Raw genomic sequence first — 25,401 nt, 5'->3', positions numbered from 1 at the left:
CAAAAATCTCTTTCAAACACCGTTTGAATGAAATAAAACTAAATTACACACTTTTCAGCAATCTCTTTCAAACACCGTTTGAATGAAATAAAACTAAATTGCACACTTTTCAACACACTCTTTCAAACACTTGTTTCCAACACTCTCTTTCAAACACCGTGAGTTTGGACTTAATTGAATTCATTAATAAATTATTTTGACACAAGAGAGAGTAATAGTTACACGATTCATTACACGTGTAATAGGTCATAAGTAATGATATTAAATTTATTGTAGAATAAGGTTATTTTCGTAAGGAATGGAAATGTTTATCTTATAATTGAAAGAAGTTTTGGAGATGATTTACTGTAATAATAAAATATGGCGAAACAACTTTTATTACACATCGATGGAGGCAACTACTTGAGGAATTAGGAACTGTAATAATAAGTAAAACTGTAATGGCATAATCAGTTTAAGAATTTCTTAGTTTGTCAGTTTCCAGTAAAGAAATATTTCAAAGGTAAAATCAAAAGTACAGATGGACGACAAGAATTGTAGAAGAAAACAGGTGGGTGTTCTAACTGCGTCCATCTGAAACACATCCATGATATATGTTATGTATGGCCATGTTGGCAGTCCTGATGCGTCACGTGGGAGATTATAACTAGTGTGCGCAGTGTCAATAAACGTCATAGGTCTGAGTCAACAGTCTTTTATTTTTAATAATCCCCGATATAATAATTGGCAACAAGGATAATCGAAAAAGTTAAATTAATAACGAGTAATATTAAGTCCAGTGTAAAACAGTGATTTCGTCTTTGTTTTTTCAATCATTTTAACATGTCTACGAGTACTTTGCCAGTGCCGCAATACGAGTCGAGTTGTGAAACCTTCGGAATGTTTTTAGAACGTGTTAAAATTTATTTAAAAGTAATTAATATTACGGACAAAGAGAAAATTGGATATCTTTGTATGATTATTGGTGCGGAAAAATATAAAATTTTAAAAGAAACAGTTCATCCGAAAAATATTGAAGAGTTAACTTATAACGAGATTGTAACAACACTTCAAAATAAATATGAAGAGAAAAAATGTACGATCGCCCAAAGATATAAATTTTATAATCGTCAGCAACAGTCGAACGAGGGAATTGATGATTACATTTCAGAAATAAAAAGTCTGTCAATATCATGTAATTTTGGAGCATTTCTGGATGAAGCCTTGAGGGATAAATTGGTGTGCGGTGTGAAAAATGAAGCCATGACTATAAGATTACTGTCTGAAGATGAATCGCTGAGTTTCGAAAAAGCAAAAAAAATTGTGAAGAATATGGAGACAGTAAGTTGTTCTGCAGAAATATTACACAAAGAAGATCTTTCATCGGGAGTTTTCGAAGTAAAGCCGAAAACGTCACGTCAAAGGAGTACTAGTCCGCAACAAGGTCAAAGAAGTTCAATCTCATCAAGTCGTCTTTCATCTCCATCACGTGGAAATCCCAGAAAAAGATGCGAGAGGTGTTTTATCAGTCATCAACCAGAGTCATGTCCGTCAAGGAATTGGAAATGTTACAAGTGTAATACATACGGTCATACGTCAAAATTTTGTTCTAGTGTAAAATCAATTGTTATTAATCATGTCAAATGTGTGGGTAATATAAATGTTTTAAATATGTCCGTGTCTGAAACAGCTAATATTGATTTGTTTGTAAACGGTAGGAAAATGTCCTTCATGATTGACACAGGGAGTTCATCGACCTTGATAAGTCACAAAATGTACATAAAATTTTTCAAAACTTGTAAATTAAGTCAGTTCTATGGTAATTTGTTTACAGCAAATAGTCAAAATTTATATTGTTTTGGATTTTTTATTGCAAAAGTAAGTGTAAAAGATGATTCTAAATTGGTCGTGGATTTACCAGTATTAGTTATTAAAAATCTATCGTCTGAAGCTATTCTTGGTAGGAATTGGATAAATGTTTTGAATCCGTCTTGGGAAAATACATTTATAAATTCTTTTATGTCAAATATTGGTAATGATAATACTGTAAATTCAGTGTCTGTCAGTGGAAAAAATAAATCAAACATTGTCGAAAAATTGTCACAAAAATATTTAAATTCTTTTTCTAAAACGAATAACGACATACCAATTAAAGAGTTTTCGGTAAATTTAATAAAAAATAATTCAACTCCTGTTTTCCACAAAGCATGTGAGGTCCCTTATGCACTGCGTGCAGAAGTATGCCAAGAGCTAGATCGTCTTGAAAGCGAAGGCATAATTTTTAAAGTTAAATATAGTACTTGGTCTTCTCCAATAGTTTGTGTACCAAAACAAAATGGAAAAATACGTTTATGTGCAGATTTAAAATCTACAGTCAATCCACAATTGAGAATTGATCAATATCCTATTCCACGTCCAGAGGATATTTTTAATAAATTTTCAGGTTGTCAAGTATTTTGTAAATTAGACTTAACAAATGCATATTTACAGTTGTCTGTGTCAGATTCTAGTAAAGAATTACTTACAATTAATACATGTAATGGTTTATATGTTTACAATCGTTTACCTTTTGGGTTGTCATCGGCTCCTGCCACATTTCAAATGGTCATTGATACAGTCTTGGGAGGCATAAAAAACTGTGCTGCATACATTGATGATATTTGTGTAGGTGGTAAAGATGAAACGGAGTGTTGTAATACTTTAGAAAAAGTTTTGTCAAAGTTAAATGAGTTTAATATAAAAATTAATGTGTCAAAAAGTGAATTTTTTGTATCTTCTTTTGAATTTTTAGGTTTTACTTTGTCAGGTCAAGGCAAAAGTCCGTCTTTGTCGAAAGTTGAGAAAATTAAGTCTACTGGGTGTCCAGAAAATGTTACTCAACTAAAATCGTATTTGTCAATGTTGAATTTTTATAGGAATTTTATTCCTATGTGTCCTACTGTACTAGAACCACTCCATAATTTATTAAGAAAGAATGTAGAATGGTGTTGGTCTGATGAATGCGAAAAAGCATTTATAAATAGTAAGTCTCTCTTGTCAGATAAAACTATGTTAGTTTTATTTGATCCGTCAAAACCATTGTGTCTTACAGTCGACTCCAGTGCATACGGTGTCGGATGTGTCTTAAGTCATGTCGTAAAGAATCAAGAATTTCCTATAGCTTTTGAGTCTGCAACGTTAAATTCAGCTCAAAGAAATTATAGCCAATTGCACAAGGAAGCCCTTGCTGTTATTTTTGGAATCAAGAAATTTCATAAATATTTAATTGGTCGTCATTTTACTATATATACTGATCATGCTCCATTGTTGTCTTTATTTGCCGAAGATAAAAAAGTCCCCGTTTTAGCTGCATCACGTCTCATAAGATGGTCTATAATATTGTCCGCGTACAATTATAAATTAGTTTTTAAAAATGGACTGAAAATTCCTCAAGCTGATGTGATGTCACGTTTGCCAAGTGAACAACAATTTAATGTAGAGGAATGTAATTTTGTATACATGTCAACACCCTTAATTCCATTTTCAGAAGTTGAAAGTCATTCTGAAAAAGATGAAATGTTATCTAAAGTCATTAAGTATGTTTCAATCGGTTGGATTGAAAACTTGTCAAGTCCAGAAATTAAAAAATATTTCAAGTTCAGAAATTTACTGTCGGTCAAGGGAAAATGTCTTTTATTTGGTGACAGAATTGTAATACCAGAATCTCTTAAGTCTAAAGTCTTAAATTTAATACATTATGGTCATCCTGGTATAGTCAGATCAAAAATTCTTGCTCGTTCTTATGTTTGGTGGTTAGGTATGAATCAAGATATTGAAGATATTATTTCTAGATGTGAAATGTGTCAGTCGGTACAAAAAGCTAACAAAAATGTGCGTCATAATTGGCCTATTGCTGAAAGTCCATGGGAAAGAGTCCATTTGGATTTTTTTGACTTAAAAGGTTCCAAATACTTGTTAGTTTGTGATTCATATTCAAAGTGGATAGAATGTTTTTATATGAAAAATACTAAATATTCGGATTTGTTATCAAAATTAAGTGAAGTTTTTTTCCAGATTTGCGTTTCCGAAAACTATTGTTTGTGATAACGGTCCTCCATTTTCATGTAAAGAATTTTCTATTTTTTGTAAAGAAAAATCTATTAAATTATTATTTTCTCCACCATATAATCCCGAGTCAAATGGATTAGCAGAACGATCTGTTCAAACATTCAAAAAGATTTTAATTAAATTTATGTTTTCAAAAAATTCTAAATTTTTGTCACCAGCTCAACGTCTAATAGATTGTTTGTATATTTATCGTTCCACCCCTACTTCTGTCACGGGTTTGTCTCCTATGGCTAAAATATTTTCGTATGAGCCACGTACACCTCTTCATGTTTTGACAGAAGAAAATAATGTAAATAAAAGTAAGCAATCAAGTAAAAATGCATTGACAGAGTATGAGGAAAATGATAATGTATTGGTATACTTAAGACATTTGAAAGGTCCTATGAAATGGGTTCAGGGAACTATTAAGTTAAAATTAAGTTCATGGGTGTATTTAATTCTTTTAATCGGAGGAGAGGTAAAAAAGGTCCATGTTAACCAAATAAAAAAAAGTTGCATTAAGTTAAAATCAAATTATGAAAATCCCGATAAATGGTATGACTTGGGAAGTCAAGAAAATAAAAATGATAGTGAGCCTTTACCCAGCACTAGTGGGAAAACTGATGTAGTAACTAGGGCTGGCAGATTGGTGAAACCTCCTGTCAGATTTAGTCATAGTGATTATGTTTAAGTTTTATTTGGTATTGTAAATTGTTTGAAAATAAAAAAAAAATAAAGGAGGAAAGGATGTTATGTATGGCCATGTTGGCAGTCCTGATGCGTCACGTGAGAGATTATAACGAGTGTGCGCAGTGTCAATAAACGTCATAGGTCTGAGTCAACAGTCTTTTATTTTTAATAATCCCCGATATAATACTTACTAGTTGGATGAACACCGTCAGCATACTGTAAACATTCCTTCTTCACATCTTGGAGGTCGTTTTGTATATCTGTATACGCCATTTCACCTGAGCCTTCTTCCTGCGACCGTGGTTCAGTCTTGATGGAAACACTATCTGGGTTGGGAAGATCCATGGCACTGCTGTGATAGGGTACTGTTTTGTGATGTTAATTGTTTTCAGCTGAAAATAAACAAGACCTGTTACGAAACCTCTCTACACAAAAATTTGATATAATGTTAATGTGGAAATAAAACTCAAGTCGACTCAAAACATGATATGGATTTGAAAAAAAATCTTACTGTGAAAAAAACTTATATGTATCAACTAACTAACTAATCATCACGCCGTTTCCCCGCAGGAGTAGGCAGAGAGGACGGACCGCAAAACAACTCGGTCTTGGCACACACTTCTTGCCTCATTCACATTCATACATCGTCTCATTCATGCTCTTCTATTATTCTGACTGTTGACATGGCCTGACTCGATTATCTGATTCACTTGATCGCGCCATGTCTTCCTCGGGCGTCCCCGACTTCTGCTACCATTCGCATTTGCATCATATACCCTCCTTACACTCGCTCTACATTCCCAAACCATCTAAGCGTCCCTTTCTTAATCTTACTCATTACGTTGACATCAGCCTTGCACTCTTACATAGGTATATTGAAACTATAAACTAAGAGATAGAAGAATTAAATTAATTAAGCCCATACCCAATTTCTACCGATTTATAACAAGTATTTCGATAACTGTTTGAGTTAAGGTCCAATTATAGTCATATTTGAAGATAATGTATATACATTTGTTATTCCGTAACGTTAATTATATACATTTTCCTAGATAGAAAAAATCGAAAAGAAAGGTCCGAAAATTATTAAAAACACATTTTTTTCTGTTATTTTATATGTAATAGGCATGAAAAAATCCACAGTGTATCTTTAAATGCAACTGAAGTATTTGTCGAGAGATGTTTGCTATATTTAAAAAGAGTCGCGTTATATTAATATTTTCACCATTTTCGCTTGATTATTATCGTTTTTTTAATACTAGCGCGCTCCCTGTTACATTCGTATTTACATATCTCCCTTTTCTAACCATCTTTGAGCGCTTACTACGGGGTTAAACAAGATAGAAGATTAATTTCCGAATTGAATTTCATATTGAAAACATTTGTTTGTGATATTATAGCCCCTCTTTTCTTAGACTAGTTGCATTGAAAATGAATCCTTAAAGATAAAGAAAACAATATTGGTTTATGAACATTACGGTGAAATATAAAACATACTTGTTGACGCCTATTATTGATATTATGTGTAAATGCTAGACAAAAAAAAATAATAATGATTTTTACTTAATGGAATCCGGTAAACTCTTTCACTCGGGTTCAAGATTAGATTTTTTTTTTTATATTTACTCCACACAGGAGGCCCTGATGAAAATAATTTCCCTCAGGGCCTATGTCATCTTTGGGGATGCTGTGTGGAGGGTCTTTTTGTGGAGAGGAAGGAGTGAACATGGGTCTTGAAGAGTCCCATGTTGTAGGAGGGAGGAAACACAGAGGCCGGCAGTTCGTTCCACAGCCGAGCTGTTGAACTTAAGAACGAATCGTAGAAGCGACCCGTTTTCATGTGATAAGTGTCAACTGTGTACAAATGTTGGGCGCGCGTTTGGCGTGTATCCCGACTACGCACCGGTGCCGAAGGGATCAATGACGCTAGTTCCTCAGAGGATCTTCCACTGTAATACCGATAGAACAAGGACAGCATACCTACCTGACGCCTGTGCTCTAAATATTGCAGTCCGTTTGTTAAGATTTGGGAATCTATCAAACGGACCGCCCGTTTCTGCACAGAGTCAAGGGTTTTTTTCAGGTATTTTGGGGCTCCAGACCAGAGATGGCTGCCAAATTCGACAGTAAGGCGCACTTGCGATTTGTACAGGGTGAGCAGTTGTGTACTATTAAAGTATCTGCGGGCCCTGTACAGTACGCCCAGCTTCTGAGAGGCCAACTTTACTCTGGCTTCGATGGAGCCCCCGTACCTGAGCTGGTCACTTATAGTTACACCAAGCATATCAATGGAAGGCCTGTTCGGAAGATTGCTTCCGTTGAAGGAGACTAGATTATCATTTGGATCCCTTTTAGACGTAATCAGACAGGATTGGGTCTTTGAAACATTAAATTCGACGAGATTATTTTTACCCCAGGAGGAAATACTCTCGAGATAACCGTCCATTCTCTGCTTCAAAGCCCTCCGAGCCGTTGGAGTTTGTGTGCCCTTTGGGGGCTTATCAAACAAAAAGCTATCATGAACTGTACTGTCATCCGCGTAACAATGAATCGGTGCACATGTCAAAAGGTCATTGATGTGCAACAAAAACAAAGTCGGAGACAGAACCGATCCCTGTGGGACGCCAGCATTTATGGAGTGCGAAAAAGAGGTGAAACCGTCAGCAACCGCCTGAATCGACCTATCCCTTAAAAAGTCAGCAATCCACGTACACAGGGATGCGGGAAGTCCGTAAGAATGCAATTTGTTGACAAGTCCTCGGTGCCAGACCCGGCCAAAGGCCTTGGATATGTCTAGTGCGACCGTTTGGGTCTCACCGTGACGTTCCAGGCACCGCCCCCAAACATGCGTCACATACGCGAGAAGATCACCGCACGAGCGGTTCCGCCGGAATCCGTATTGACGGTCGTTGATAATTTTGTTCTTCTCGAGGTATGTGAGCAGTTTGTCGTTGATCACACGTTCCATCACTTTGGACAGAACTGATGTGATCGCTATGGGGCGGTAGTTGGCCGGGTTGGAGCGGTCACCATTCTTGGGAATAGGGTGAATTACCGCTTTTTCCAACCAGAGGGCACAGTGCCACACTTCAGGGACATTTTGAAGAGCTTTGTCAAAACTGGAACTATTTCCGCAGCACACCTCTGCAATACCAGGGCAGGTATTCCATCAGTTCCACTAACTTTGTTAACATCGAGCCCCCGTATGACGTGGAGTACATCCCGATGCCGGATCCTCAGCTTTTTCATATAGAAGCCGCAGTGAGGAACCGACGGCGGAACAGCACCCCCGTCGTCGAGGGTCGAGTTTTCCGCAAACATTTTCCCTAATAGGTTAGCCTTTTCGGTGGCGGTGTTTGCTAGTGAGCCGTCAGGTCGGGTAAGAGGTGGCAAACTGGGTTTGCAAAAATTTCGACCTATTGAGCCCGCAAGCGACCAGAATGCTCTGCTGCCATGCGGGCAGGCAGCCAGCTTTTTGCTGATCTGCAGGTCGTGTTCGAATTTTGACCTATTAATGATTCTCTTGCATTCCTTTGCCGATTTGTTGTATGCTGATCTGCTTTCGGGCGTTCGAGATGTGTTGTAGGCTCGGTAAGCCGCGTTTTTTCGTCGAACTGCTTCGGAGCATTGTCGACTGAACCACGGCTTTGAGCCCACACCAGTTTCTTTAGTAGTCGATTGTATGAAGCCATCCATCGCCGATTTGATGACTTCACCAATCTCCTGGGCACATCTTGAAGGGTCCGAAGTCCGAAAACAAACAGCTGATCACGGAAAAGCGTTGAAATGGGCCCGCATACCGAACCAATCTGCTGACCTATAGTGCCACACTTTTCTCCTCAGTCTCTCATTGGTTGGTCTGAGGCTAACAGGGATTGATGTCGTCACTAGGCAGTGGTCAGATGATCCCAGAGGCGCTGTGACGTCAATCTTATAACCGTGTGGCACAGTAGTTAAGAATAGATCTAACAGATTGGAGCGGTGAGTCTGGACATCAGGAACCCTTGTAGGCTCCTGAACTAATTGCTCTAATCCGTAGCAAATGGCAAAGGATTCCGCCTGTCGGCCAGCCGAGTCCGTTGGGCCTGAGAACTTCAACCATGGTTCGTTATGAACATTGAAGTCCCCCAGAACAACAAACTCGGCCGAAGGGTAGCGGGGCAAGAGATCATCAATAGTATCGCTCAAATGTTTGAAGAGCTCGGAAGTGTCTGATTCGCTATGGTTCGGTGAGCGGTATAGACATGCGTAGAATATTGCCGTACTGGCAAGATTGACGCGCACCCACATTACGTCGAATCTGGAGTTTTCCAGACTCAATAGTCGTACACAGTTGACGTCAGCTCGACTATAGAGGCAGACTCCTCCTTTGAGTCGGAATTTGCTTGCGAGGGTAAAGCCCGGGTAGTCCAGATAGGAGGAGTCTGGCGGCTTGGCTAACTGAGTTTCAGATAGGAAAAGAAGGTTGGGACGTTGGGACAAAAGATGGTGATGGATCCACTAAGATGAACTGCATTACTAAAGGCTGGGTTTTAATATGTGACAGCGGCTGTGAGTCAACTATTAACAAACTTGTGTAATCTCGTCCGTCACGACACGTTTTAACCTGGTAGGTGTTAGTACCGCAATATGTTATAACACGAATTCTGTATAATCTGATCAATCAAGTGTTAAGCAATATATTCTCACAATAAACAAGCACAAAACAAGGAGTTGAGAAGTTACTTAGTCAATATAACTAGAACCTACTTACGTAAAGGCGAAGTGCGGCGGTCACTTCTAAAGCGTTGAAGCAAAGTAGAAGCTCCTCAATTATAAAAACTTTGCTTTAAATGTGTTGGTTATTGAAATAATCTCAAGTGACATAAATTTAACACCATTATTATAATTTTTATATGAAATTACTTTAGAAAGACGGAGCAATAATAATTATTGACGACAAGAAAGCACAAGATACGGAGACGCCGACTAACGTCATAACTAACGTTAATCTGACGCGATCTGACGTATCCACTAGAGACGGTCGATATTTCTTTCAAGGTTAAATGGAACCGGTTCCTTTGTTGTCACTGGAACCGCCCACATGATTCTTCTTAGGACTAGGCTATTTTGGAACTAGTTTCTTTTGGAATATTTATTTTATTAAAAATAATGAATTAACTATTAAAAAGCAAGAAAACGTTAGAATTTTTGTGTAACCGGTACGTTTTTCTTAAAATTTCTCTAACTACAGTCCACTTTTATTTTCCACTAACCACTCGACTAAATACTGGGGTGGCAAATTGACGGATTTGTTCTGCCGAGTAATGATTACGGATGGATTTTATTAGTAAATATAACAAATAAAACTCAAGGATTTAAATTTCCGAAGTAAAACGCTTTTAGGAAGAAGTTTGGATACCTTTTTGAAGTGAAACTTCTTTACCCGCGTCATGCAATTTCGAGGACCGGAGTAAAACGAACTCATGACCGAAACGAAAATGCGGGACCGATTAAAGTTCATTTGATCTAGTCAAAGTTTTGAAGTAAAATATAAATGCTTCTTAGCTCATCTCGACAACTGGCGTTGGTGGTGTAATGGTCAGCGTAGTTGCTTTCCAAGCAGTTGATCCGAGTTCGATTCTCGGCCATCGCACATTATTTTTTTGTTTTTAACGCCTTTTTTTTTTTCAATGGTTGACCATAATATCAATCCACTAAGTAATATTTTAGGCCTGTAGCATACTTGAAAAGTTAAAGAATGATATAAGATTGTTTATGATGTTAACGATAAAAAAATAATCAATCCACTAAGTAATATTTTAGGCCTGTAGCATACTTGAAAAGTTAAAGAATTTTATGATATTATTAATGATAGTAACGATAAAAAAATAAAAAAAAACATAAAATTACCATAAAAAATGGGCCAACGGCACGCGGTGTTCCCAAGCGGTCACCCATCCAAGTACTGACCGCGCCCAATGTTGCTTAACTTCGGTGATCGGACGAGAACCGGTGTGTTCAACATGGTATGGTCGTTGGCAAACGCTAAACAATATTAATTTCTATTCTACCTGCCAATAAATATATGAAAATTAGTATAAAAAAGCCCTAATAATACTGAAAACATTAGCAAGGTGTGTGCGACGTTGATAAAAATAATCATTACATACGCGCTTGAAAAAGATCGTAATTACATCCATAACTTTGCAGGAATTTTTTTTTTCAATGGTTGACCATAATATCAATCCACTAAGTAATATTTTAGGCCTGTAGCATACTTGAAAAGTTAAAGAATTTTATGATATTATTAATGATAGTAACGATAAAAAAATAAAAAAAACATGAAATTACCATAAAAAATGGGCCAACGGCACGCGGTGTTCCCAAGCGGTCACCCATCCAAGTACTGACCGCGCCCAATGTTGCTTAACTTCGGTGATCGGACGAGAACCGGTGTGTTCAACATGGTATGGTCGTTGGCAAACGCTAAACAATATTAATTTCTATTCTACCTGCCAATAAATATATGAAAATTAGTATAAAAAAGCCCTAATAATACTGAAAACATTAGCAAGGTGTGTGCGACGTTGATAAAAATAATCATTACATACGCGCTTGAAAAAGATCGTAATTACATCCATAACTTTGCAGGAATTTTTTTTTTCAATGGTTGACCATAATATCAATCCACTAAGTAATATTTTAGGCCTGTAGCATACTTGAAAAGTTAAAGAATTTTATGATATTATTAATGATAGTAACGATAAAAAAATAAAAAAAAACATGAAATTACCATAAAAAATGGGCCAACGGCACGCGGTGTTCCCAAGCGGTCACCCATCCAAGTACTGACCGCGCCCAATGTTGCTTAACTTCGGTGATCGGACGAGAACCGGTGTGTTCAACATGGTATGGTCGTTGGCAAACGCTAAACAATATTAATTTCTACTCTACCTGCCAATAAATATATGAAAATTAGTATAAAAAAGCCCTAATAATACTGAAAACATTAGCAAGGTGTATGCGACGTTGATAAAAATAATCATTACATACGCGCTTGAAAAAGATCGTAATTACATCCATAACTTTGCAGGAATTTTTTGAAGTGAAACTTCTTTACGCGCGTCATGCAATTTCGAGGACCGGAGTAAAACCGACTCATGACCGTGACGAAAAAACGGGATCATTTCGCTATAGGAGCCTAGCTAATATTATATACCTAGTTTAACTCACTCTCCTAACTCATCTTCGCTGTCTACAGGCAGAGCGCACGACTGTGGTCGTGAAGAACCGAGGTTCGATCCCCGCTTTAACTAATTTTTTTTTTCTTTTTTTATAACTTTTAATTTTTTTTATCACATGCTACTTATAAATATGTCAATAGACAGAAAAAAAGAGAGAATGAAATGAAAAGAGAGAGAGAGAAGAATACTAGAAGTTTCACTTCTGTCTTGCGTAGGCTTGACACACCCATTTTTTTTTTTCTGTGGCAAGCAAAAAGTATGAAAAAAGTCATAATAAAAAGTCAAATTATATTAGTAGTACGTAACACAATGTACCCTTCGGAATGTTTCGTAAGCGAAGCAATCCGAGACATTCTTCACGTATCTCGGATTTGGTAATCGATGAATTCTGACCAATGACGTGACTGCTTTAATATCGATGAATTCTGATCAATGACGTGACGGATGTGGTTTCGAATGATTTTTGACAGAATCGATTCCTTGTTCGATGACATTTCAAAACCATTGTCTCGGACTGTGTGATGATTTTTGATAGAATCGATTTGTCCGAAATCATCGATTGTGCCCATCGCTAAACTATATCCACCAATGAAAAAGTGCTGGGTGATTGGTATAATTTATTGTGGTTTGATATCGTGAACTTGATCTACGCTGCACGTTGTCTTCATCCCATAAAACCGACATGTCGAAATTATCATTTTTTTTGTTACAAAATACTTTTGGAGGGTTATCTTGAATCCACAATGGAGTGCTGGTACCGACTGCTGAGTGCTGGTACCGGTAGAGTGAATGAGCAAAGAAAGGAGTATGCTGTGTTGCGCTACCTCCTTCTTTGGCCAACGTTTCGGACAGCATTGCAGTGTCCATCATCAGGGCAGATGTGTATGATGGACACCGAAATGCTTTCCAAAACGTTGGCTATAGAAGGACGTAGCCCAACACGGCATAATACCCAAAACATCACTAGAATACTTTTGGCCGTGAAAATCTCAAATTATACGTCATTGATTTTTTCAATATTTTAACGTCATTTCGATAAATGAAATTAATGATAAATAAACGTTTATTAACAATTTTATTCTGTGGAATAGGTATTAAAACTTCTCAAAGCTTAAATAGTTTAAAATTATCTTTGCAATATTTTCAATAAAAAAATACTTGCATTTCATTCAATAAAAAAGTATTCATACTCATACTCATGGCCATTTGAACTTCAAATAAATGGCAGTTTTACACCACGCCAGCATTTAGTCGAGTGGTAAGTGACACTTAAAACTGGACTGTAGCTAGAGAACTCTGTGAAAAAGAACCTGTTTCCTCAAAAATTCTCACATGGAGGCATCATAAGGATGCACCATTCTCGTATAAAGTAGTTAACAATAATATTCAATGCCCAGAGTTGCTTAACAAGATTCCATTCAATGTACCTGCGCATTCAACACGCTCTTGTGTCCTGTTCAGGGTTAAGCAAAACGAACTCTAAGCAGAATTCTTGCCTGAACAGATTATGCAATAATTACAATAGCATATTATCCAAGATTGATATTTTCAGTTCCGAACTTACCAAATACAAGAGGTCCATAAAATATTTTTTTTTCTCTGATGGTTTGTTAATAATGTTTATCCACTCGAACGATCGCGCGTCAAAAAACTTTTTTCTCCGATTGCTCGCGGTTTTTTGGCGACGAATTTGAATATTTTCCGCCAACATTAAAAAAATCAAACCTCCGAATTTTAATACGGAGACATAAAACTGATTGTAGTGCTATACAGCCAATGAATTCACCTATGTTTTAATAATTATTCTATATTTTTAGAATTGATAGATAAATTATTAAAAAATCTTAAACTTAAATTAGCGTTTTTGTGATTTGAAATTGCCGCCAGTGGCAGTTTTAAATATCTTTATAGAATATTTTCTACGTTTTTATGTTCTCTATGGCCTGTTTGATAACCACAAATGCAAGAATGTAATAGAAAAATAATTTTTTGTACTTTATGCTCTCTTCAAAAGTTTGGTTAGAAAATAATTTTTTAAAATTTGAGTGCGTGACGTGTCAAAATTGAAATCACTGTATTATACTATATAATAAATTTACCACAAAAACTGGTATAACGTTAGGAAGATACATTAACTGTCTACAATTATTAATAAGCATAGTCGCCGTGTTGGCTTTATTTTATTCATTTGATGAATTATACAGAGAGCCTATTTCACGATGTCAAAATCATGGTGCTACTTTTTAAATAATTGTAAATTAGAACTGGAGATTTGTAACCATGTTTTTATATAACGTGCAAAACGAGGAAATAAGGCTTAAAATGAGATATATATCATAGATATAAACATTGCCAATATTTCAGGGGGATACTTTGAAAGTTGATGAAATTCACCAATATTTGACGAAAAATCACTTCTGACAGCTACCTTAAGGTCAATCTACATAGAGTAAATCGGAATATGTAAAATGATGATAAATTTGTATATATATCAAACCTTTGTATGACCGTAGAATGCAAATAAAATCATAGTGATAATTTTATATCTAAACGCAAAGGTATCGAAAAAAAATGGGTGAGGGGAAAATAATTCATGGAACCAATAATTGATTTATTTATTAAGCCCTAATATCCTTTTAAATCAATATTACAGTTGTATGGTTACAATGAAAGAGCAGTATATTGATTTAAACATTGTTTACACACTTTGTCATAATAAAAATATATTCAGTTTATTGGTTTATTCATAATTTAAGAAAATCAATACATAATAATATCATTGCGCCCTTGAGGTGATTTTTCACAAAAACGGCGCTCTACAAATTATCCAATTATTATTATTGTGCCTCGCTATAGAGTGAGATTCTGAGTATCGCTCTGGTGAGGGACCACCATTCAGAATTGAACATTGCTTGAATTGGCTTAGTTATGTTTAGTGACTAGATCTGGAAAAGCCTCTTTACAGAAAAATTGACAAAATATAATTAAGACATAAAAATAAAACGAGTTATTTAATGTGTACAATAAACAGGGAAAAATGAGAATACCTTTGCATTTGTTAACATGCATATTTCAATGATCAGAATTGAAATATACATATTAAATGTCCACCGAACCTTATCATATAGAACCTTTGAGGACAACATAACATGAGACGTGAGTATGCGGAAAGAAATGATTAAGTCCAGCCATCCAGGCCATCATAATTGATGTTCAAACAAATTTAATTAAATTTATAAATTTGAATTTCATAACTAAAAAACCAAAAAAGAAAAAAATGAAATAAAAAAATCCCTCAGCAAATCTATATTGTGGTGTGATATGGCTTCATGCAATCATAGCATAATGCCACATCACACACATCACACTTTGTAAGGGTCCTTTTGAATATGTTATTTATGTTGCACCACGCACATTTCACCTTTTTCCCGCTACGGACCACGAAGTGGTTGCCTTTCAGGATAGGTCGCAGAGTCTTTCCTTCAGCTATTAGGCCAATGGTCCGCACAGTCGTGTCAATTTGACTACGACAGAACAGCAGAAGGAGTTCATCCGCAACCTCACTCCTGAAGTTTCGGTACAAAATGCGTTTATTTTCCTTGCGGAGCTTTGAGCCGTACAATATATACGCATTCTGCACCGAAACGCTTAGTAGTCTCCTGAAAAGCTTCTTGTACCAGACCAGGTTTCGCTGTCGTTCAATGGGGAAGCCTGACAAAAGCTGATCTTTTCGGTCAACCCCCCCCATTACCTTGTTATAGTCTAGTACGAGTTGAGGTTTGTAAGTCCAGGTACCAAACTTTTCAACTGCCCCGATTTCTGCCTTATGGTAGGTGGACAACATACTTACCAGGTTTTTGTCCAACCAAACCATTACATTGAGGTCCCCGCAGTTCGAGTATACAACCTCACCTTCCCTCAGTTTGGTCCGGAGATGGGACTTAAATGCAGAGGGCACAAATTCTCGGTTTAACCGCAATGTGCCCATGCAATCCATCCCATTTCTTTTGAGGCATCGTGCCAATAATGGACTATTATAAAAATTGTCCATTATTAATGTATACCCCTTGTTAAACAGAGGGCTGGCCAGGTCGTATACTATCTTTGCAGTGGCCCCAACTGGGCAGATATTGTGAGCACCCAAAAAGTTGGCCTGTGTCATGTCGTCCGTCATATCTTCCGTTATGTCTTCCGTCATATCTTCCTGGTCCGGATTTGTCGGTTCAGCCTGTCTGGAAATGGTCTTCCCCGTATAAATTTGGAATTTCCAAAGATAGCCAGACTTGGACTCACAAAGCTCGTAAGACTTTATACCCGCACTGGCCGCTTTGGTTTTGATCATCTGGACGAATCCCAAACGGCCTTTATAGCAGAGTAAGGATTCATCCAGAGAGATGTCTTGCTCGGGCAGGTATAAAGTCTCAAACTTATTTGAGAGGTGGTCCAAGACGGGCTGAATCTTTTGTAACCTTCGCACAGATAATGGTGCATCAGAAGAAAGACTTTCATTGTTGGTGAAGTGAAGGAACTTTTTAATTAGAAGAAAACGATTATAATCCATGGCTCGGCTGAAATAAGGCATGGCGGTGAGTTTTTTTGAATAGAAGTAGTCTTTTTCAACAGGAAGGGGACTAATTCCTTGATACATTAAAATTGCCAAGAATACATACATTTCCTCTTTATTCGTGGGAGCCCATTTATTGGTACGCGCATGACGCTTAAATTGTTTTTTCGCAATCCATTGATCTGCATACCTGTTGGTCTCTCTCGCGATCAGTTCAACGAAATCTGCATCAAAGATTTTAAGAAAGGCATCCACAGGTTTGCCCATTTCGTCGGTATTGAAAGTTGGTCCCGGCGTGCCTGTGAAAGTCTCCCTTATCCCAGTAAAACGTAAGATATCATTAGACCAATCGAAAGAGTAACCTTCAGGCGGCAAAATCAAACGCATTGCCTCACTATCTACCTGGTCTTGTCTACTAAAGTCTATGGGAGTTAGGTGAAACGTTGATAATATTATGATAAGGTATTGGTGGCATGCAGAAGGTATCCTCATCGCTCTCTTCGTGGTCGACGTCGCTCGCTTCGTCATCCTCGTCGCTCGATCTGTCCATATCCATTTCTGAAACAACAGAAAACCCAAATTAATTTAATGTGTCTATATTACGATAACCCACTGCCTCTGGTACGGCTTATGACTCGCAATACGATGGTCGCGGGATCAAATCAAATAAATTATATTTGAATAATTAGTGTTATTTTCACACAAAATTCATTTAAAATAATATATATTATATTTGCGGCACGTTCCAGAGTGGAAGATACCCATAGTATCGCCCTGGTGTAAGACCCCATTCAGAATTGAAACGTTGCTTGAAATGGCTTTTGACGGCCGGCATAGTCCAGTGGTAACGCATTGGACTGCCATTCCGAAGGTCGCCGGTTCGAACCCGGCGTGCGCAAATAAATTTTATTTGATTGATTTGTGTTATTTCACAATTAATTAATTAAAATAATAATTAAAATAATATATAGTATATTTGCGGCACGTTCCAGAGTGGAAGATACTACCAGTATCGCCCTGGTGTAAGACCACCATTCAGAATTGAAACGTTGCTCCAAATGGCTTTAGCCGTGTTTAGTGACTAGATCTGAATAGCCAGGTACTTCCCCATCTTCCTCTTTCCCTTCCCCACTTACCTTCAGCCTCACAACATCCCCCAATTGGGGATGCCATAGTCTCACTGGCTCCAGCTGAGGCTCTTGTGAGGTATTCATATAAAAAAAAATATAAAAAGTTAATCAAATACTTGAGGCGGGCAATGTCAGGAGTCAGAATAGCACAGTCAGGTAGGTATGGAATGAAGAAAAGAGTGTGTGTGCCAAGATCGAGTTGCATGGTGGTTCATCCTCTCTGCCTACCGAAATGGCGTGAAGGTAAGTTAGTTAGTTTTATAACTCACGGTTTCCAAGTACAGACTCTTCTAGTACAGCTGCCTCGTCCACGTTACTTTTTCTGCCCATGTCTGACTCTGAAATAAAAGAAAACACAAATTTACTGTAGAATTTGGATATAATGACTTTGCATTTAACGGTCTACTGTTTTAAGTGACGATAATGTAAACTCTAGTAAGGTTTCATAGCTTTTAGTAGGAAAACGTATCCGTTTAAAGTGACCAACTACGTAAAGCGACCTATTTTAATGATAATTTGTCCGGTTACAAAACCCACCTACCAATACAGCCTCGCAACACAATGAGTCCCGTGAAGCGAAAGTGTTTTTTCAATTTAAGAAAAAAATGCTGTATTACACCGTTTAGAAGCCGGTGAATCAAATGTAATCCTCGCAAAGAAGTTCGGCATGTCTTATTTCTCACTCTGCAATACCCGTTACAGAAAAAAGATGTGTAATGATGCATCCACGACATAACAACAATACATTTTGTATGTTTGTTATGTGGAATTTTTAAGTACTATGCTTATTTCCTGCCAATATACCAACAGTGAAACTGTGCTAGGGATATCAATATAAAATATAGATAATTGATTTTATATTGAGCCCCTGGTATGACATTTCAAAAAATAAACTCACCGTTCCCAAACGCCGACAATTCTTCGTAGAATGGTACGTCCACCCACAGCTCGCTGTGATAGCCGGCTTCCGGAGAGAAGAGTTCCCCACTCCGCGATGTCCCAGGTAACGGCTCGGGAGATGCTGCACGGATAGGCATAATTGGTGCATTGGGAGCCGTTGATTGGGTCTGTGCGGGAGTGGACATCCACGGTGGTGGTACGGGTCGTGGCAACGGTGAAGGCGTCCCTTGTGAAAAGGGACACGTTGTTCTCTCCGGAGATGGAATTCTGAAAACATTTACATAAATCATAGAAAATTGTTCTCATTCACGTGTGAAACAGTAAGTACAGTATGTAAATAAACAATAAAATAAGAACTCTGTAAAATATGCACTGAATGTGCCAAATGCACAGAGCGCTGAACTTACCAACTCTCACTGTAAGAGTGGAACGCTGTCAGGAAAAAACAATAATATTGTACCAAGCATCTAAATACGATTACTTACTTTTCTTTAGTTTTTCTTGGAGGTGCGGTAGGGAGCAAAATGCGCGCCGCCTGCTTCTTGAATTTTCGGCTTTCCAGCTCTAGCCGGATGGAAGCAGGCAGGGCCCTAACAGCCTTTAGGGCCTTGACGCGATCCTCTCGCACCAGTAGCAAAGCAGGGTCGCTGTTTAAATAAATACAAATATATGATGAGTTCAACGGCCACAGCAAAGTACTTTCATAAAAAAACATTAAAAAATACTAACACTCCAGACGAGGCTGCAATTGCAGCTCTGCGTTGACGTCCACGTGCAGGTAGTCCGGCACCAGCTCGTACCCCACGTCTCCCTTTTCCTCTGCCTCCTCTTGCAGTCAGCACCGCTCTATAAATTTTAAATTGAAAACACTTAATGTAAGTACTTAAATGTTTAAATTTTGTTAAATATTGCACTAATATAAAATTTGAAAATAATTATTGGGTTGTGGAGTGATCCCTTTCCCTGGACGACAGCTGTTTTTTCACAAATTTGGTAAAAGTAAACAAATTAATTAATTATACAACTAAATTACTAAATTTTTATTGTGTGACGAAGGCTTTACACCATTTTACATGTGAAAAAGAGTCAACTTTTTGACATATGACTTAAAATAATTGGTTAGCAAATATCTGTATTAATAATGAACCAATTCAAATAAAACTTATATATATCTCTTTGTTTTGAATCACTGTGATGGAATATCTATATTTCAAATGCGCGAGTGCAGTATTTAAGACATTATTGTAAATCAAAAACAGATGACGTCTTCAGTTGACGTAATCTTACACAAAAACTTCAACCAAAACAATATAATACAAACAAACGAATTAAAAACGCATTTCAAAGATAGATAAGTCAATCATGATTACACAGATATATAATTATGCGTTAAAAACCCAATAAATTAATTACTTACGGCATTTTAGGAAGAGTCCAAAATTTCGTGAATGTTGAAAATTTATAATTTTGTTTTTGACAGGACGCCATAAAAAAACCGCGAAAACTCGTTAAATAACACTTCAAAGACAACGGATAAGTTCATAGACAAAGAGAATATATTATCAGCTATTCGATAAAACAAGTAGCTGGCCATGGAAACGTTTTAAATAATTACAATAAATATTTTACGAATGGTAGAAAAATCGGTCCATTTTTGGACCGATATCAATCGCAGAAAAATAAAAGTGGTCGATTTTTCGACCGAAATCGTTCCAGTGGTTGTCTCTATTGTTTATATCTTTATTATGATTTGATTTATACCAACAACCTCTCTCCATGGCTAAATATGTATTATTTTGTCAATTTTTCGTTTTATATAATCTTTGTTTGTATAATTTATTTAAATAACTTATTGAAAATATCATGCTGCCTCAGTTAAAGTCACAAGGAGGATCTCCATAATTGGTTTTATTTTACTATATAATACTTATGTACAAACTGATGAAATGTAAACTGTCAATTTCCCGAAAATGAATAAATAAATAATTTTGCTAACATATTTTCATTTTTGATAAAATTAATATTCCAAAAGGAAACTGCCTCAAAAACAGCTTGTAGGTATGAGAAAACAATGACAGCAAAAGAACCGGTTCCTTGTAGCCGTGACAAGAATATCGACCATCTCTAGTCCATATGTCAAATTATTTGAAATTAACGTCAGTCAGTCAATATTTGGCGTCTGACTTTTTATTTATGGGCGTCTCCGTCTCTTGTGCTTTCTTGTCGCCAGTAATTATTATTGCCCCGTCTTTCTGAAGTAATTTCGTATGAACTAGACAAAAATGGTGTTAAATTTATGTCACTTGAGATTATTTCAATGACCAATACATTTAAAGCAAAGTTTTTATGACTGAAAAGGTTCCACTTTTCTATAGACGTTTCTTAAACGCTTTGTAAGTAACCGCCGCACTTCGCCTTTAAGTAAGTAGGTTCTAGTTATATTGACTAATTTACACCTCAACTCCTAAATTAGTGCTTGTTTATTGTAAGAATATATCGATTAACACTTTATTCATGAGATTTTAAAGTATTCGTGTTATAACATATTGAGCTACCCAACACAAAGGACGAGACAGACGAGAGTTCATTAGTTTGTTCATTGTATGGCACGTGTCACACAGTAAAACCTAGTGATTAGTAATGCAGTTCATCTAATCTTGAACCCGAGTGAAATAGTTGAAAGAAATTGAAAGAATCGCTATTATATCTTCTGAAACTGCTCTTTTCCTGAGTTTTTCCCACAGTTTATTGTGACACACACAATCAAACGCTTTGCTTAGATCTAGAAAGCAGGTATAGATTGGCGTTTTCCTTAGTTTATAATAGCTAATGGCTTCGTTTAGGGAATATATTGCCAAAGATGTTGACAGGGCAGATTTAAATCCGAACAGGTTATCCTCTGTCTTAAGATAGCCTGTTACGACCGTCGATAAAATTTTTTCAAATATTCTTGCCAGGGCGGTCGAGAGTGAAATCGGTCGGTAGTTATTGATAACGGATGTATCATGTTACTTCACATTATTATTTAGTTAGTTTACCCGATTCCATTTATTAAAAATTATTATTTCAACATTTTTTTATCTTCCATTTACAGTCAGTGTCAAATTACCGGGGCTGTCTTTAATATCATAAACAATTGGTTGGAAAGAGTCTTCTATAAATTAATGAATTAATTCATATTTTAATTCATGATTTCAATACACCTGGTTATTGGTTTGTTTTAATATATCTAAGATTTTTTCTAATTAGAAAATCCGTGTTATATTTTGAGACAATTTTGATTTTATTTTCATCTGAAAATTTTATAAAATCTATGTGTTTTGAAGTTTTATTACAGTTCTTGTTTATTTTCAGCTTATCATTATGACCATCACAGCAGTGCCATGGATCTTCCCAACACAAAGAGTGTTTCCATCAAGAGCGAACCATGGACGCAGGAAGAAAGGTCAAGTGAAATGGCGTATACCGATATACAAATCGACCTTCAAGATGTGAAGAAGGAATGTTTGCAGTACGTCGAGAGTGTTCAGACAACTAGTAAGTTGCATTGCGTATATCACAAAGGTGTTTCAGATGGACGCAGTCGGGACAACTGCTTGTTTTCTACTTCCCGTTTTGTCGTCCGTCGATACTTTTGATTTTACCTTTTAAATATTCCTTTACATGAACTAAGAAATTTGTAAATATGTTATGCCCTTCAACAGTTAATAATTTTTAAAGCTGTTTGTGGCCTCTAAAAAATTACGTTACGTAATTTTACAGATAATATAGAAATGTTATAAAGTGATCGTTTCACATAATTTTATGCATATGATGTACCACCTTAATAAAGCTTAGCTAGTCTGTAAGAGATATGTGTTATTTTTATAATTTGTATTTATATTTTATTTTATATTTCTGATTCTTTCTGAAATAATAATTATTACAATGTGTTATAGTATTTTTTAGTCAAAGCGCCCCATGGTTTTTTTTTCCATTTTTGAGTTGGAAGAATTGACGTACGTCTGAGTTTTCTATTAATTTTAAATTGTGCAATTTTATTTTGAATATTATCCCATTTTACTTTTTTAAATTACATATTAAAAGTACAATACACTTAACACCCATTTTTCTCACAAATTTTGAACAATTCATCAAAATTGATAGTTAATTTTCAAGTCTGTGGAAGTTCTATTCAAGTTATTATTTCAGTACTATGAAACAACTGGCTCATACTGATGCATTAACAGAACTTGAACAGGACTTACACAGAACTCTACAATTAATGTTTAAATTTGACGAATTGTTCAAATTCTGTGAAAAAACTCGTCCTCAGTTCACACTCTTTAGACAGAAGTTCTGATAAATATGTATCAGGTTTATATATATATATTTTATTGTTTTACTCAGTTTTTATAGTTTAAATAAATTTTATCAATTTCATCCACACGCAAAAAGGGTTCTCTGGGTAGTCAGTAAAGAAGGAATCTCTTACTTTTTACCTTTTAATTAATTCGTATTTAACTGACAATTTTGACTTCTTTTTTCGTAACCATTTTTTTTGCATAGAGGGGGTAGCTGCCTGCTTACTGCCGACGCACATGTTATGATATACCTATCCGATATTATGATTTTTATAGGAATATGTACTCGTTAAGTAAACGCAAGTAGCTAATCAGCAGGAGGTTTGTTAAACAATGTAATTCAATTCAACAATAAATCTTAATAATAAAACACGACAATGTTTAATGTAGTATTACCACGTCTTTATACGTAAATAAATAAATAATAAATTTATTTCACATAAAAAATCATACAATAAAACATGCGGAAACTTTGACTAGCTAACTAGGAATGGATCCTGTTTTAGGCCAGTCAAATTGACAAGTTTAGTTCATATCATAATTTAGCACTTAATATAAACAAAACAAAACCGGTAAAGTAAATAACAGCCAGATAGTAGTAATAAAAAGACAGATCACCACAGGAGTTGTAAGGTAGAAAAAATGGGAAGGGTATTTTATAAGTTTATAATATAGTTGGATGATCAGAAAATAATCGATAGCATTGATAAATAAAGTACAGATTAATACAGAATAGACAATTGTGTTCAGAGGTGATAAATACGTGTTTTTGTATTGTATGGACTTTAAAAAATTATGTATCATTGTTTTGACAACAATGTATATATATATTTTTTATATTTTTTTTTATAATGAGATCATTTATTGATCAACATATCTTCACTTTTTACCCTCCCTAAATCAAGGAGCCAGTCACTGAACAATTTGCGCGAAACATTTGTACTTTTCGTTTTCCAAGCATTAGGAATGATATTAAATAATTTAGGTCCTAAGTACGAGAATTGCCGTTGCCCAAGGGATGTCGTGGTTTTTATTGGGACTATTGGATTATTCCTTGAAAGTCGGGTGTCGTGAAGGTGGTCGATGGAAAGGAAGTGCTGACGTTGTTTTTGTGCAAGTAATATAATCTTTCTAATATACAGTTGTCTAACATCGAGAACTTTTATTTCCGTGAATAATGCATCACTGGGGTACCTGAATGGTTTTTTGAGAATGACTCTTAGTAGTGATTTCTGTGCTTTAACCAGGGAGTCTAATATTGTTTTGGCACAGCCAAAAGACAGATCCCCAACCTAGGGATGCATATTCGAGTAAAGAATTACACATGGCATAGTATATTGATTTCATATCTTTTACAGAGAGAATATTTCTGATGGCAGTTGAGTTAATGTGTTCTTCCCATCTCAGATATTTGTCAATGGTGATTCCTAAATATTTTAAACTATCTACGGATTCTAGGTTTTTGCAAGTACAAGTATTCGGTTCTTTACAAATGTGAATAGTAATATTCAGTATTTCCTTGGGTTGTCCCGCTTGAGTTGCACTAAAACGTATAAATTTTGTCTTTTCCGTGTTGAGAGTAAGGAGATTATTGTCTAGCCAGTGTTTAACATTGTTTATCCCAATTTCGGCTTTTCTGTGCGTTTCAAACCAGTTTTTCGCCTCAAATATTAAGGCCGTATCGTCAGCAAAAGTGATGATATGATCGGCAAGGTTACTGTTACAAAGATCATTGATATAAATATTAAACAATATCGGTCCTAAAGTACTTCCCTGTGGAACACCAAATTCGATATTGGCTGGATCGCTTAGAGTGCCACTAATATTAACTCTTTGGCTTCGATTTTATAGATAGCTTCCTAACCATTTAAGTAACTGCCCCTGAATACCGATTCGTTGAAGTTTTTTCAAAAGGATTTTGTGCGAGATGGTATCGAAAGCTTTAGCCAGATCCAGAAAGAGCGCGATGCTTTTAATTCCTCGATCGATGTTATTAGAAATTACTTTAGTAAGATTGCCAATGGCATTTTCGGTACCTAAACCCGGTCGGAAGCCAAATTGTCTTTCAGAAAGAATGTTATTATTTTCAAGGTAAAAGCTAAGACGGTTTTTGACAATTTTCTCGATAATTTTTGAGACCAAATTGACCAGAGATATCGGCCGGTAATTTTGAATCGCAGATTTATCTCAATTTTTATGTAGCAATACAACAATTGAATGTTTTAGATGGTTAGGGAATATTCCTGATTTGAGACTTAGATTTGAGACAAAAGCTATTGGAGTTGCTATGAATGACTTAATTACTTTTAGTAGATTTGTCGAAACTTTGTCTGGTCCACAAGCGTTGGATGGCTTTAGGTCGTCAATTATTTCCATGACTTCGTTCGTCGATGTTTGTATATTGTCTATTTTATGGTTGAGGTTAGAGGTGACCAACTTTGCAAGATCGGTTTCAGTTTTATTGCATTTATCGAGGATATTCT

General features: G+C 36.1%; 3 non-coding genes across 3 annotated transcripts; all 3 read right to left on the bottom strand.

Moving 5' to 3' along the window:
- Positions 1-10,658: 10,658 nt before the first annotated feature.
- Positions 10,659-10,777, bottom strand: LOC149415111 (5S ribosomal RNA). The gene has a single exon (XR_016303957.1). It is a non-coding gene; the product is annotated as a 5S ribosomal RNA (ribosomal RNA).
- A 322-nt stretch (positions 10,778-11,099) lies between these two features.
- LOC149415110 (5S ribosomal RNA) lies at positions 11,100-11,218 on the bottom strand. Its single transcript, XR_016303956.1, has one exon. It is a non-coding gene; the product is annotated as a 5S ribosomal RNA (ribosomal RNA).
- Positions 11,219-11,541: 323 nt separating this feature from the next.
- On the bottom strand, positions 11,542-11,660 carry LOC149415109 (5S ribosomal RNA). Its single transcript, XR_016303955.1, has one exon. It is a non-coding gene; the product is annotated as a 5S ribosomal RNA (ribosomal RNA).
- Between the last annotated feature and the right edge of the window lie 13,741 nt (positions 11,661-25,401).

Source organism: Hesperophylax consimilis, chromosome 19, assembly GCF_061612785.1.
Source record: "Hesperophylax consimilis isolate HC1 chromosome 19, BYU_Hcon_1.0, whole genome shotgun sequence".
NCBI classification, from domain to species: domain Eukaryota; kingdom Metazoa; phylum Arthropoda; class Insecta; order Trichoptera; family Limnephilidae; genus Hesperophylax; species Hesperophylax consimilis.
Note: the sequence above shows the minus strand (reverse complement) of the source record. Positions and strands in the feature narration are given on the sequence as shown.